Source organism: Vulpes lagopus, chromosome 19 (assembly GCF_018345385.1).
Source record: "Vulpes lagopus strain Blue_001 chromosome 19, ASM1834538v1, whole genome shotgun sequence".
Lineage (NCBI taxonomy): Eukaryota > Metazoa > Chordata > Mammalia > Carnivora > Canidae > Vulpes > Vulpes lagopus.
The window spans coordinates 44,140,287-44,154,849 of NC_054842.1; positions in this window are offsets into that span (position 1 = coordinate 44,140,287).

Below are 14,563 nucleotides of genomic sequence, written 5' to 3' on the forward strand. Positions count from 1 at the left end.
AAAACCATATTGATTAATCTACCACTTTTATTATATGTTTGCATTTACCTGTGAAATTTTCTTCCTTTCCTAATTCTCTTACTCTTGATTATAGTGTTTTCTTTCCACTCAAAAAATTCCCTTTAGTGTGTCTTGTAAGACTGATTTAGCAGTGATGAGCTCCTTTAACTTTTATTTGTTCAGGAAAGTATTTCTCCTTATATTCTGAATGATAGTTTTGCTGGGTAGAGTATTCTGCAGGGTTGTCTGTGGTGTCCTGGAACACAATGCCCCTTCACTGTTCACCCGAAACCAGCATTTCACAGGTGTCTCCTATGTGGGTTGTGTGTGCTCTCCTATTGTGGCTGAGCCGCATTCACCTTCAGTTCAGTCAGCTGCAATAGCCCACTTTGCCTCTTGTGGGCACACTTGGCAGAGTTTGGTCCCTGTGCTCCTAAAGGGTCAGTCTGGGACCACTATGGGCTTGTACTTGGGCAGCGTCAGCCATCAGACCACATGTGCCTTCAGCCCACCTGCCAGGGCTGCAGTTGCACCAAATTGCGGGACTCTGAACCTATGCTATTCTCTGAGAGGTTTTTATTGGTGAGTGGGGCCAACAGTCAGACCCGATGCCTGACTCTAGTTTGTCTGTTGGGGCTTCAGAAACATGATTGACATGGTACTCCTTCTGTATGGCCAGCGATAAGGTCTGGCTGATGGGACTATGTGCACACTGGTATGTGTGGTTATATTCCCCTTTTCCAGGTTAGGAGGCATTTTGGAGAGTGCCAGTCTCTGCTAGGGCCGTTTGCAGGATATATCAAGGAAGGCACCACTTTGAAAAGACATCTGCCAAGTTGGGTAAGTTTGATGGGTCAGACCCACAAGAGAATGTGGGGGCTGGGCACACAGTGCTAGCAAGATAGAGAATGTTCACACTGGTTCCCACCAAATGGCCAACTATCTAGGCTAAGGGAGTTGCAGGGGAGATGGTACCTGTCAGCAATTTGATCTTGGAAAATTTAATTTTGCTAAAGATCCCTGCCCCTTCAGCATATGTTCTGAGATTAGTCAATAAATCTGAGGTTAGTAAATAAAACTCCTTCATGTATACCCCAGATGTTATTTCAAAATGCCACTTCTATGCCGTATCTCAGCTAGATTATTTGTTATGCTGGGGCTCTTTAAGAACAGGGATTAAGTTTCCTACTGCCCTCTGGCTCTCCCAAAGCTAAGCCCATTGATTTTTAAAGTACCCAGGGTTCAGTACCACTTAATTGGTAAAGTTAAGCCCCATTGGTGTTCAAAGACAAATGTTTTAGGGACTTGTCTTCCTGGTATGGGTCCCCTGTACATAAGGTCTGAATCTCTAGGTTTTCATGCTTTTGATGTCCTTCCTGTTTATGGTTAGTCTCGTTAGGGATGTGGTTCCCAAATGCATCTTCATAGGCCATTATAGTCACCTTAGCTATGGAAAGTCAGTTTGAGTTTGTCACATCCACATCCATGGATTTATGTCTATTATCTTGGTGTGTCAATAGGACAAAGTGAGCTTAGAATCCTCCTACTCAACCGTCTTCCTAGCAGTGCCCCTGTGGCACTTTAATGTGTAACTTCTACTCAGGCTGCTGAAACAGGAGTACTTGGTATTTTTATGAGGAATTTTATGTTTTCTTACTGGCTCAGCCGGGTAGCTGGAGCCCGGGACCGCGTCGTGGGCATGTTTCCTGGGACTGGCTGTCAGCAAAATGGCAGTGCCTCATCCTTTTCTCCTCTTTGGCTGCTACATTACTGGAAAAGTCATGTTCTTGGTCTCCCCAATGCATGCCAGACAACTCAGGGCACAAATCTTAAGTCTCTTATTTTCTTTTATTAAATTGACTTTGATAAAATGTTTTATTGTTTATGTAACGACTAGCAAAAATGAGAATACCAGTTTTGATCATCCCCTCTCCCAAATTATTTTTATTAATTGTTAATTTGATATTAGAAATATAGTTAGATGTCAGTGTCTTGTTTTTGTGTGTCACTAATAGAGGATGGCTTCATTAGAAAATTGTCTTTTAAAACATGTAAGTTTATATTTAATATTTGCCACTTTGGTAATAAAATATAGCTAGATATCAATGCTATTCCTCTCTTGGCTTGAGAAACTACTTCATATTAAACTAGCTTTGATAAAAAGCCTGGTTATTTGATAATAGACTTCTGTAAGAAACAGTTTCAATGCTCTTTCTAGAATTTGTTCAAAAGTTCATTGACTGTCCTGAGTGATCCCAGAGAGCCCAGATTCTTAAACTCTAATCATATTTCAGTTGTTCAACTAAATTCATGAAAAAATTTAAACGGTTGAAATGAAAACTTTTATTATGGTCTATGCTTCCAACTGCAAAAACCAACAGACATTATATCAGAAACAACTGTTCTACTCCAGTGGTGTTGAAACACCATTATTTATATGCTTATTTATAATATTTTTATTCATTTGGGTTATACCTACTTATTATTAAAAAAAAAAACCAACAACCATTTTTCAACACATAATTCAAAGCAATGCAAAGTTACTATTGTCCCTAACTGGCATCCTGTAGGGAAGATAACTATCTTATTCTGTGGCAAAACAGCACATTATGCAGTTAGCACAATAACTCCCATCTCACAAGTACTCTTTGAAATATTACACATAAAATCTGTTTGTCTTCATGCACATGCACCTGTCTTCATTTGTTTAGTTGCCAAAATAAAATATTCCTCAAATAATAGCATGCTTCCAAGAGGGACAGAAATGGTTAACTCTTCCTTTAATAATTGAAACTTGCCATCCTCAAGTCTAAATGTAATTATGGAAGAAAAGGACTTTCCTCTGCTTATATACAGAATAATATTTTATTGTAATAATTAGTCATCTTAATTGAAGTGAATTAACATGTGCAATGTGGATGGCCAGCATGCATTTTAGTCCCATTTCCTGTATAAATAGCAACTGAGAGTCGATGACAAGGAGGCAATATTTCTGTAGGGTTACCAAGTAGAGAACATGTTGTTCACATAATATCCTCTGTCACTTGCCCCTCTTGCAAGGATTACAGCTCTTCCTTGCCTCATTAAAACTCAGGGAACATGCTGATGTAATTTTCAGTCACTCACTGGAGCTTACCATTTTTAATTGAATCAGAATACTTGGACTTAAAATTTTTAAGATTTATTTTCTGCATTTTTTAGGCTTATTTTGCTTTCTGTGAATTTTCCTATCTGATCCACTTTTAAAAAACCAGTTTGGCTTTGAACTTAAAATAATTATTAATTTTCCTGACTTATGAATGGAGGAAAAGGAAAGATGAGGAGAAAAGGAGAAGGGATATGAATACAAACACTGCTTTATTCTTGAATCTTTTTTTTTTTTTTTACAGGCTTCCTAACAAGTGGATACCTCAGAGAACATGGTCCACTTTTTTTTTCCATGGTCCCTTTTTGTTAATTTGCTGTATTTCTGTTAATTAGTATTATATTAATTATTACTATTGTTATCAAATATTGAGTAAATAAAAACAAGTACTTATAAAATATTGTAGGGTATAAAGCAGCATATACAATGAATACCCACATCTTATTCAGTTTAGGAAATGAAATTTTACCATTATTTCAGAAATTTCTAAGGGCTCCTCCCTGATCTTACCCACTCCTCTGCTCTCTCATATATAACCACTTTCCAGAAATTTTAGTGCATTACCGCCTTCTTTCTTCCATATCATTTTACCACTTTTGCCACATATATTTATTTCTTTTAATAAGATACCTTTCAGTTTTTCATAATATTTATAATTATTATGTTTTCACTTGCAATTTCTGCCTTGTTTTTTGTTTGACTATTATCTTTCTGGGATTTATGTATATTGCATTTAACTATAATATATTAATTTCACTCTTATACAGTATTCATTTATAATTTCTACTATTAATAGACACATGGATTATTTTAGCATCTTGCTATCATAAGCAGATGCTTTAACCTATTTGTACATGTTTCTGGTACATATGTGCAAATCCTTACTGCAGTGGTTCTCACATTTTAGCTCTATAATCACCAAGAGGGCTTATTAAAATGTGATTGTTGGGCCTCAGCCTCAGTGTTTCTAATTCAGTAGGTTAGGGATGGGGCCTGTATTAAGGTTCTCCAGAGAAACAGAACCAATAATAAATATATAGACATAGATATATATAAGAAAAGATACAGGGATCGGCTCATACAGTTATGGAGGAAGAGAAATTTTATGATCTGCTCTCATTAAGCTGGAGAACCAGGATAATTCAGTCCAAGACAGAAGGCCTGAGAAAGGAAGAAGGGGGCAAACTAGGGTAAGTCCCATAATCAGAGGTTCCAAGATCCGATATCCGACAGCAGAAGATAGATGTCCCAGCTCAAGAAGAGAGAGGACATTTGTCCTTCCTCCACCTTTTTGTTCTATTCAGGCCCTCAGGGTTTGAAGGATTCACACCCACATTGGTAAGGGAGATCTTTTCAGTCTACTGATTCAAATGCTAATATCCCCCAGAAACAGCCTCACAAATAATGTTTTACCAACTATCTGGGCATCCCTTAGCCCAGTTAGGTTAATATATAAAACTAACCATTACAGGGCCCAAGATTTTGCATTTCTAACAAGTTTCCAGGTGATATGGATGCTACATGTCCAAGAAGGAACTTTGAGAACATCTGCTCTAGAGTATATAGCAAGGAGTAGAAATGCTGAGTTACAGAGAAACAGCAATTTCAAATTTATTATATACTGCAATGTTATTTTCCAACAGTTTTATATCAATACAAACTTCTACCAGCAGTTGTATAAATGTTTCGATTTCTTTATGTCTTTGTCAATACCTGTTAGTGTGTAATTTCTGCCAAAAAAAGGGGGTGTGATATTATCTCCTTGTATTTTAATTTTAATTTTCCTGATAATACAATAGAGTTGAGCATATTTTCATATGCTTATTAGTCATAAATTATTCCTTTAAGTTCCCTTTCTATATTTTCCATTGGGTTGTTCTTTTTCTTACCAATTTATAGAAGTTCTATGGTCTCTTCATGAAGACTATTACCATCTAATTTCATCTTACAAGATTTAGGAGGTAAGTTGCTTTTATTTTTTATCCTTCTCTACTCATGACTGAATATGGCTTCTTTTGCTGCTTAATACAGACTTGATGATAATAATAGAATCATTTATTAAAGCTTGCCCTTACCACATACTATATTATATGATGATGTCCCATTCGAATGCTCCATCACTATCTCCAAGTCAAAGCTACAGCTTTGTCTCCTGTACCTCAGTGTTAGCCTCTCCCTCACCCTTACCCCACCTCTACCTTCTCTTGCTTCTATCCCAGCCTCTCTAAAAGCTATATCCATTCAACAGCAATACTTACCTTTGTAAAGCACAAATCAAATCATCTCCTCCTCCATGTAAATTCCCCCAATGATTTCCCATTATAATCCTTAGGATAAAATATGTATTCCTATCCTGGGCCTAGGAAATCCTACTATAATCTCAGCTCTGCCACTCTCCTCCTATATCACCAAAATGTGGCCACTCTTGCCTTGTTCCTGTTCCTGTTCCTTGTTTCTCAAACATTCCAAATCTGTTCTTCCTTCTCTAAGACATTTCCCTAAAAAGGCTACCCAGACTATCCTACCTAAAGTAGCTATCTCTCCTACTCTTCAAACTCATATATTCTCTGTTGCCAGTCTTGCTTTGTCTTCACAGAACTTATCTATAAGTGACATTATTTTTGATAGTATGATTTTTAGTCATCTATCTTTATCCTCTACTAAAATGTCATCACCATTGGCTAATAAGATTGTATTGTTCACCTCAACATTCATCTCAGTATCTCAGTGCCTAGAGGAGTTCCTAATAACAATTATGTTCTCTATAAGTATTTATTAAATAAATAAAGATTTAGTCTCACATAATCCTCACAGTCTTTTTAGCTATATAATCCTTGAAGGTAGACACTGGGTATTAATCATCTTCATCAACCCAGAAGCTTAATACATGATCTACAGCACATTGTAACCACTTGTGTCTTATATAAATAATAAAAGTGTCTTATATAAATAATATACATAAGTAGGACTATCCTCATTCCAGATATGGGGAAACTGGGAATCAGAGTGCTTGCTTAAAGAGTCAGGAATCTGTCAGTTTCCAAATCTACTCCATTGTGCCATGTTCTCTCAACCTGACATCATAGCACACCAATGGGACACTGAAATTAAGATGAGTAGATGGATTAGGATGGTTCACACCAATAATATAGCCTGCAAAACCTGTGATATCAGAGTGCTAGAGATGAATTAAAATTCTCAGTTCCCTCAACTTTTGAAAGAAGGTCTTTCCCATCCTTCTACAATTTGGAAATGCCTTGAGGTAAAAGGATAGTTTTTCATTCACTCAAACAGCTATGTGCTCTGGTAGTATTTGGAGAGAATGGTATGTTGATTAATGCTTAAATCTTACTAAGGCATACTTCTTGTTTGTAAGGGTGATCTGAGTGCAGATATTTAACTCCTTCCTTTTCCAAGTACCCACCAAAATGACAAACACAAAAATTATGTAGAAGTCCATATAAATCTTATAAACAAGCACGGTGGGGCCATATACATGCCAACAATTTCAGGGACTTCTTGTTAAAAATATTTCAGGCAGGGCAGCCCGGGTGGCTCAGCGGTTTAACACCACCTTCAGCCCAGGGAGTGATCCTGGCGACCTGGAATCGAGTCCCACGTCAGGCTCCCTGCATAAAGCCTGATTCTCCCTCTGCCTGTGTCTCTGCCCGTCTCTCTCTCTGTGTCTCTCATGAATAAATAAATAAAATCTTTAAAAAAAATATTTCAGGCAAGTCCAGATTAAGGCGGTTGTTCATTCATCTGTTGGTAAGGAATATGTGAATAAATAAGATACTTAATATAGTCATAAAAGGAATCAAGGTAAAGAAGAAGCACTAATCAAAAAAGAAAAAAAATCCTAAACCAAAGACAGAATTGACGCCCCAAATCAAAAAAATTCTTCAAGTAAAAGGCTAAAATTTTCATTTATTTTTTATTTTATTTCAATACCATACTTAAAAATAAAGCTGACACACTTCCAAGCAGAAAAAGTAGGCCTTAAAAGCAAAGAATCTGTCATTTGAATTCTCTTTCTTACATTAGAGACAAACTGCTAGGAAAGAATAGAGCAATGCCTTAAGAATGTGCCACCTACCTAAGGGATGACTTGTAAGTGAGAAAAGGAAAAAAAAAAAAAAAAAGAACTGTAATGAGTGTTTGAGAATGGCAAAGAAGTGGTATGAAAATTATGGTGAGTAATAAAATTAATCGAACTTCACAAAGGTTGATACCTCCTAGAATAGTACCAAAACCAAATACTACCAAATAGTACCAAAAATTTCCCAAAGACTTCTATAAAGAAAAGAAAGTTTTACAAAGTACAAAATCTGAATCTGGACATCATCTAAAAATAATCTTGGAGATGATGAGAGAAGGCATGAGAAAAACTGTCAAATATATCATCTTACTCAAAGAAAAAGTGTGCCAGTGCTAGGCCAATTTTCCCTCAGGTTCATTGCTTGCCCTTACTCTGGCTTGCTTTCTATTGAAGGGAAGGATTCCGATAGATTGCATTTCCAACTGAGGTTAGCATATGAGAGATACCAAAAGGAGACTGGAGGGAGTGATGAAAGGAAAATCCAGAAAGTTTTGTCCTCACCTCACTCTGCCGTGAGGGCATCTTCCACAGCAGTTGCTTCCCCTTCAGGGCCAATGCCCCCCAGTTAGGTCTATCATGGTTCAGCTTCAACCAGGTGACCTGGATAAAGAAAAAAATATACTATCTTTAGATGCAAAAGAAGACAGATTATGCCATCTCCCAAAATATAAGTATCTAAGACGAATACGTTATGACTCAAAATTACATATTACATCTGAAGTTGTCCTTATAAATAAAAAAATCAATATTATTAGACAAATAAAATCAATATTATTGTAATTTATTAGTAGCATTTTATAAAAACTCTGATTTCTCATTCTAAAAGAGTTTTTTCTTAGCTATTTATCCCTTACAAAAAGATTTATTATATTTCAGGTTATCATTACATGAATATAATATTTCTGTATTAAAATAAAAGCTTAAAAAAAAAATATTTATTGCTTATATTGGTTCCTGATTTTTATTACTATAAAAAATAATACATAAAAATGCAGTAAACATCCTTGAATGTGTATGTGTGGGGGTGTGCAGGTGACTATTTTATGGGATATATTTCTAAGAATGGAATTATTATGTCAAAAATATGTATACTTTAGGGGCACTTGGTGGCTCCGTCGATTAAGTATCTGACTTTTGACTTTGGCTCAGGTCATGATCTCAGCATTGTGAGAATGAGCCCACATCAGACTTCATGCTGAGCATGGAGCCTGCTTAAGATTCTTTCCCTCACCCTCTACTCTGCCTCTCCACCTCCTCCCTCTCTAAATATATATGTACACACACATATATATATGTATACTTTAAAGCTTAACAGACATTGCCAGATCATTTTTCCAAAAGGGCTGAAATTTTTTACCTGGCCACCACACCAGTATATTTCATTGTATTTTTAATTTTTGCTATCCTTATAGATATAAAGACATATCTAGCTTTTTCTTCAATTTGCATCTCCATGGTTACTAATGAAATACAGAGTCTTCTTACATTGGCAATCTGGATATGCAGTTCTGTGAATTGTCTTTCATATCCATTTTCCTTTTGGGCTGTTTGGCCTTTCATGAGGCCAAAGAACAAGAGTTCTTTGCATATTAAAGATTAGGAATTCCCAGTGCTTTTCACTTCATGACACTCATTTGTATATCATCATGTGGTAAACAGACTTAGGAGTAGATGTATATTTTTACATCATGGGGTAAATAGACTATTAGGCTGCCAGTGACTGCTCTGGAGCAGCCTGGGGATTCTAGCTCCCTCCCTGCTGAAAGGAAGGCCAAGAAGAGAAACATCTTGCCAGAGATGTAATCTGATTGGACCAAATATCAACAGTTGATATTATAACAATTTTCCAAATCTATTATTTAAATATGACTTTGACCTTTACTCATATATTCTTTATATTGTCCAAAATTGTTATGCTTTGTACCATGACTTCTAGAGTTTGTGTCATTTAAGAAATCTCCCTCCACCCTTGAAATTTACTCTAGTTTTTAAAGATTTTCATCCACGATGTTTGCAAATCATGTATGATAAAACTTTAACATTATTCTTTTTTACATATGAACATTTCAGAAGATGCCAATGTAAAAACAAGAACATAAGATGCTTCTAACTTCTGGAGAATTATACATATTTGTGCTGGCTGAAACAAAATGAATAAGAAAAAACATTCTCTGGAATACTTTTACTTGAACAATATTTTAATGATATATTTCAAAGAAAGGACTTTGAAACAGTCTTTCCTTGGGAATTAAGTCCTTGCTCTAGGTTCAGCTCAATCCCTGCTTTAGCAACCTCTCAGCCTCTCTTGATCTCAGTATTGGCATGTTCAAGAGGTATACCGAATCAAATAATGTCAGGGGCCTTTCTAAAATTCCACAATTCTACAACTCTGCTCAGAGTTACAGGTTAATCAGTCAGAAGAAACCAAAAGAAATATATTTTTCTGGGTAGTGGTGGCATTTCCTTTGGGGAAGTCCATTGAAGGTAACTCCCGGTGTTAGAACCTTACATTTATTTTCTCCTCTTTCTTTATGAGAAAATAATATCCTGATGAATGGCTTTTAAGGACTACTTAAGTTCATTGTTGAGGTGACCAAGATTATGGTCTTACCCACAGGGTTTCACAATTTACAAAAATTATTACCTTGAGAATACCTGTTAAGAAAGGCAGAAACAAATTATGGAAAACCAGGCAGCTTTTAGGGGCATTTTGTCAATTCTTTCCATATTATGGAATAGAATTTCAAGTCAGGAACAGGGCTCAAAATAAAATAAGGCATCAAAGCTATACAGTGTAGTTCTAAATTGCATAGTTCTTAAGTGTTAGCAGAACTTCGGATGATTATTTTATTTTTTTAAAGATTTATTTATTTTAGAGAGAGAGGGAAGGGAGAGGCAAAGGAAGAGGGGAAGCAGACTCCCCGCTGAGTGCAAACTAGATATGGGGTTCAATCCCACAACCCCGAGATCATGACGTGAGCTGAAATGGAGTTGGATGCTCAACGGACTGAGTTACCCAGGTGTCCCTGGGCTGATTATTTTAAAAGGCTGAGATGCTTCTGCAACACTGACCAGAATTCAACTTCATTTGATTCTGATAATATGTCATTAATCTTCCATCAGTAAAAATTTCACTGATTTTGCTAAAAGCCAGAATTTACCATTTTTATAACATGACTCAGGAAAAAAGGTAAATAGGACATTATTCCTATAATAAAATTCTGCCCACCAATAGTAGCATCTGAACAGTCTTGCTGTAATCATAGATGAGTTGCCTCTCCTTTCTTTTCTGTTCAAGACATGTCTTATCTACCTCTGAAGGATCTTTCTTAGACACTGTCCAAATGAAATTCATTTAAGCAGAGTAGCTATAACAAACTTCTACATATTTGAAATAGGAGAGGATTTTGCTTTGTGGACTCTGAAGGATAAAAATGACTCTGTTTACATATGTAATTTTACCTAAATAGGATCATAACAACTAGATTGAGGTATTCTAAATGAAAAACTTTAAATTCATTGTTTTGCTTTTCGCCTCCTCCTCTTCACTTTCCCTTTTCCTCAAACGTAACCTAACTCACCCAAGATAATAAATACATTTTGATATTGTGTATATGTTCCTTTTTTGTTTTTACTTTTATCTATGTTCAAAAAATATGTATATAGATATGTATTACAAATTTGCATACATTCGAACATACACAAATATCTTCACATAGAAAGAGACATAAATGTCCTAATTTTTGTACAAAATTTTGTTTGTTTAGCTCTAAGAATTGATTTCATTTTCTGGATTTTGCCACCATTAACAATGCTAAAGTACTCATCTTTGAACACATATATTCTTATGTTTGCTTCTTCTATCTTTGTAGGATAGATTCCTAGGATTAAGACTGGTCAAATAGTCATTTTTGTGTATTTTAATACACAAAATGATAAATATGCTTTTATTTTGTATAATATACATATAACATATAAAATTCTCATTTTTTATATATGTTGCCAAATTGCTTTCCCCTCAAAACCTGGAAACACACCAGGCTTTCACCATTATTGTGAGCACTAGGTATTACAGCTTTAATATATTTTGTAGTATAAGCAGTCAAGATCTCATTATCAATTTAATTTGTCCTTCCTTAACTGCTAGTGAAGCTAACCATCTTTCATGTTTGATGTCCATTTAGATTTGCTCTTCTTTGAATTGCGTCTTCCTATTTGACAAATTTCCTATTGGCTTGTAATTTTTCTTACATAATTCTTAAAATAATTTTGCATAAATTTTAATTCTTTGTCATTGGTTTTGCAAACTTTTTTCCACAAATTACCATTTATCTATTGACTTTGCTAACATTTCACCTTTCAAGATTTTTTTTTTAAATATTCTCATTCATTTCTATATCTTTTTAAATGACTTCTGAGTTTCTTGTCTTGGTTAAGAAGGTCTCTCTCACTTCAAGATTGTATATATAGCTTCCTAGATTTTTTTCTAAGATATTTATTATTTAATTTGTATATTTAAGTGTGAATCCATGTGAAATGTGTTCCCAGCAATAAATGTGAAATGGACAAAATTGTACTTATCTTTTTCACATGAAAGCCACTTTGCCACATCATTTGTGCCTGTGTTATCCCATTCAATGGAATGTTTACCTTTGTCAGATTTTAATTTTCATTTAGGCTGCATCTATTTCTGGATTCTTTATTTCATTCCATTGGCCTATTTGTTTATTCCCATGGGCTACCACTCATTTGATAACAATGGCTTAATAATATGTTCTGAATCTATAAAGAATGACTCCTCTTATTCTTAATTTATAATTTTTTTATTTGAGTATAGTTGACATGCAATGTTACATTGAATCAGTAATTCAACATTTACATGTTATGCTATGCTCCCATACACGTAGCTATATAGTGACCATCTGTCACTATACAACCGTATTACAGTATTATTGACTATATTCTCTATGCTGTATCTTTTATTCCATGACTTATTCATTCCTCAAAAAAGTAAAAATAGAAATATATGATCCAATAATTCCACTACTGGGTATTTACCGAAAGAAAATGAAAACACTAGTTTGAAAAGATATAGGCACCTCTATGTTTATCACAGTGTTATTCAAAATAGCCAAGATATGGAAACAACCTAAGTGTCCGTTAATAGATAAATGGATAAAGCTGTGGTGTATATCCTTCATCATCTTTTATAATTTTTTGGCTATTGATGATTTTATTATTCAATGCAAAATTCAAGATCATTTTATTTATTTATGAAAAAGACTCAATATTTCTTAGGATTTATAGAGAAAGAGAATTTTTGGTACATATATTTCTCAAGAAGGTAATTTTGATTTTAGTTTTAGTTGTCTTTTTCTTATGCTTACTGGAAAAACTCATACAAACTGGCCCAGAGGGAGATGACTTTATTTGAAGTATGAAGCGCATTATAAATCTTTGGAATAATTCTGGCAATGTGACATTTATTCCTCTGTGTATACATAGAAACAAGAAGGTTAAGTTTCCATAGAAAACAAAAAGGAAAAAATTTAGTTTTATTACTTCTTTGTATCTCAAAAGAAAAATCTTTCACAATGTTTTGGGGTTAAGATTGGGGATATAGTGGATAAAAATGTATTTTTCCTTATTTTCATAAATGACATAAATTATCTTATGTCCTTTCATGCTATGATCTTGCACTTACTGTAAGGTGTAGCAATATGCTTTTAAGATAGATTTCAGCCTAAGATACTTGACCAAATACCTGTACAAAGGAAATCCTATCATCTGACACATCTAAGGGCAAATAAGAACATCTTCATTTTAATTTTCATTAATATTATATATATTTCTTTCTTTTTAAAAAGATTTTAATTTATTTATTCATGAGAGACACACAGAGAGAGGCAGAGGGAGAAGCAGGCTCTCTGTGGGGAGCCTGATGTGGAACTTGATCCCAGGACCCCAGAATCAGGACCTGAGCCAAAGGCAGATGCTCAACCACTGAGCATCAACACCATTTATTTCTTAAAAAGCTTTTGAATTTTGTGATTCTTTAGAACTTTGGAAAAAAATAAATTTAATTGCAATGGAGAATATAATTTTGTGGCTTAATGGAAAGGGCAAAAGTTTCGCATTTTACAGATTTGAATTCAAATCCTGATTCAACTGTGTGATTTTTGGCAAGTTATGTAAAAACATTCTGAGCCTCAGGTTCTTCATCTATAAAATAATGCTAAGTTTAGAAACTGCGTTAATTGCAAGAATTAAGTGGAACTAAAAGATTCAATACCATGCCTGGCAACAATGGTATTCTAAATACTCCTACTATTGCTATAGATAGGAAATAAAGATTTATTTATTACAATTTTATAATGTATCTATTTATGTATTATTCTTTCAAATGAGGCCTCCTTATTTCTTCCTAATAGGATTATATAATTTGATTTTTAAAATCCATTAACTCTTTCATTCAATATAAATATACTGACCACTAATTATGATTCACATATTATCCTGTACACTGAGGATATAGAGGTAAATTAGATAGGTGGGCTCCTTTTTCTGGTGTAGCTTACCTTTTAATGATAAAATATATACAAAGAAATAATCAAAATAATTAGGTTACAAAAAGCATTATAAATAAAATAGCATGATGTGACACAGTAACTCAGTAATGTGCAGCAGTTACATATTTGAAAGTTCCATGTGAACAGTTTTCAAATGTTCAAAATACATATGCCATTTTATTTCAAGTGTGAGCTATATATTTATTTATTTTACAACATGACAATGTAATATTTTTAAAATGAAGAATAAAGATGTTTAAGAAACTGATTAAATAATTTGTAATTAGTACAGCAACTATTTAATGGGTAGTTTAATTCACAAAATATTTTGGGAACCAATTAAGTTCTATTTACATAGTAGGTGTATAACTATATAACTAGGTCTTAGTAATACAAAGATTTAGAAACTCAGGCCATGTCCTCAATATCCATAACTATAATAATGTGACCAAGACTATATTAGGGGGATGCATGGGTGACTTAGTGGTTGAGCATCTGCCCTCATCTCAAGGCTTGATCCCAGGCTTTCTGGATGGAGTTCCCACATCAGATTCCTTGCAGGGAGCCTGCTTCTCCCTCTGTCTATATCTCCGCCTCTCTCACTAACAAATAAATAATTTTTTTAAAAAAAGATTATATTATGGATTTATAAAGTAACACAGGATCCCAGAGAAAACGTTTTAATTTATATTTGTGAACTTTTAATGAAAACTCTTCTGAGATATCTGTACCACCCTTAACTACCAAACC